Raw genomic sequence first — 2,500 nt, forward strand, 5'->3', positions numbered from 1 at the left:
AAACATGTCGTTTTAACGGAGTCCATTCTGACAACGAGGGGTGGCAATGTGCCAAAAATGAGCGCGGTTGATTTGATTGATTGATCACTAGGCCTATGTCTCACTTTTTCTGACATGGATCAGCAGCGCAGCAGTAAGCTCTCTCCTCTCCTCTCCTCGGTGTGATGGACCTGCCTGCCTGCATAGCCGAAGCGCGTTGGGATCCCTAGCTCTACCAAACAATTCAAAGCCGTTTGCAGCACTTGTGAAGTGAGTCACGAAGAGCCATACCCGCCCACTCAGACGGATCTGCGGATAATGACCTGCCACTGTTAAACAGCAGCTGCGATTGCGTGGAAGCGGATCTTACACCGGCGAGCGAGGTGAATAAGATACGGATTGCAAATTTGCATAATAGATTATGGGTGCAACACACTTTGAAACACCAGCAGAAAGCCCAGAATCGCACGCAGCTTCATTCCAGCTAAGCTCACAACCGAAAACGAACGAGCCCCATCCAGACTCGCCCAAAGAGCGGCCGCCAGCAGCCAGGCAGCACAGACAGCAGAAACTCGCTTGTGACACGCCCGCTGCAGAGCCACGGAGGGAGGAGGAGAACACACACGGAGGGAGGAGTTTGAAGGAGAGGGGGGTGGGGGTGGTGTTATGGAGGAAATTACTGTTCAGAACTATTGTTTAGATGTCTGATGTGTTACTGATGCCAAAAATAAATGGTTAAAGTGACTGTTCTATCGAATTTCACAAAAAGGCATTTATCTCAACTTTCCTTTTCAGACGCTGAAACCATGCTGTATTCAACTGCTAATGCCTACATAACTACTAACTCTACAAACTAACTCTTTTAGACAGAGAAAGCACACATTCTATTAGTTCTTTTGAGATATTTTGTGTTCACAAATTCCTAGCAGAAAATAATCCTCGGCTCTTGAAAGATGAGCCAGAATCCTCAAAAAAACCCTTGGCAGAAGCTACCTACAGTAAAAAAAAAACTGTTGGCAGTGAATGTGTTAAGAAGTGGCTACACACACACACACACACACACACAGACACACAGACACACACACACACACACACACACACACACACACACACACACACACACACATTATATCCCATATAGTGTGTGCTTCTAGGATGTGTATAGGTTAAGGCAGAGGGTCCCGACGTGTTTGTCGGGATGGTAACCCCCCCTACTGAGTGTGTGTTCACATTGTTCACCTATAGGCTCTCAAATGTTTTTCAGCCAAGGACCCATTACAAGATAGAAAATATACCGGGGACCCCCTCATTCTGATTTATGATTTTGGGCTAAGCTTAATTGTTTCCACGGTAACGCTGCTAGACTTTTAAATTGATAGGTTTGTTAGATTATAATGTAATCCATGAACCATTTTAGATTTAATGCATACAATATTTTCGTTGAACTATGAAGCTTTTGCACACACAAAAAGTTTTTATTTTTATTTTCCTGAAAACTTTTTGCGGACCCCCTGGGAAGGTGCCACGGACACCTGGGGGTCCCCGGACCCCCATTTGAGAACCACTGACCTATTCCTATAGGGTCTTTTCAATGACTGAAATGGAGTTGGTCCTCTTGGCTGGTCAGTGAAAAACTCATAGCTATATGTGGCGGTATGGATTTCACAGTAGCTTGAAAGAAGGCCAACTGTCAGCAGGAGACTTTCATTTGAAAATAACATTCAGATATTATTACAGATGGTTCAGCTCCATGTGGGATTTCCTCCAGGGATCACATTTTCATATCAAGTCAGGAAAGCCTGGGTTCAGGCTGGGTGAAGAGCTGGGTTCAACTCATATGTTTGGATTGAAAGTGCCACTAGCTGATATTTTTGTGCTGATATTCCAAATCTTTTTGATTTTCATGCCAAAGAATTACAGCATTCTCCCTGATTTTTTATTATTTTCAGGGTGCAAACAGATATGTGAAAAATCAAACGTCATCATATCCATCGACCAGAATGTCAACATGTTTAATGGGGTTGTAAAGTCGAGCATTTTTAACACGGGCGTCCCTTTTGGAGCCAGCCTCAAGTGGCCATCTGAGGAACTGCAGCTTTTCTCATTTCCGCATAGGCTTCACCTGTCCAAGCCCGAGCTTGCTGCCGCCCTGGCTATAACTGATGCGAGTGATGCCTCAGTCAGACAGGCAGACAAACCCTATGAGAGAGCTGAGACTAGATTCACACTGTGAGAGAGAGATAGAGAGAGGTACAGGCAGGCAGCAAGAGAGAGAGAGAGAGAGAGAGAGAGGCACAGGCAGGCAGCAAGAGAGAGAGAGAGAGGCACAGGCAGGCAGCAAGAGAGAGAGAGAGAGAGAGGCACAGGCAGGCAGCAAGAGAGAGAGAGAGAGAGAGGCACAGGCAGGCAGCAAGAGAGAGAGGGATAGAGAGGCACAGGCAGGCAGCAAGAGAGAGAGAGATAGAGAGGCACAGGCAGGCAGCAAGAGAGAGAGAGATAGAGAGGCACAGGCAGGCAGCAA

At 46.3% G+C, this 2,500-nt stretch overlaps 1 protein-coding gene across 1 annotated transcript in view; it reads right to left on the minus strand.

Moving 5' to 3' along the window:
- ttc7a (tetratricopeptide repeat domain 7A) overlaps nucleotides 1-2,500 on the minus strand; it is a gene marked incomplete at its 3' end in the record, with an annotated part of 30,845 nt that overhangs the window by 9,885 nt on the left and 18,460 nt on the right. The window lies entirely within an intron of this gene.

Source organism: Poromitra crassiceps (genome assembly GCF_964638095.1).
Source record: "Poromitra crassiceps genome assembly, chromosome: 22".
NCBI classification, from domain to species: Eukaryota; Metazoa; Chordata; class Actinopteri; order Beryciformes; family Melamphaidae; genus Poromitra; species Poromitra crassiceps.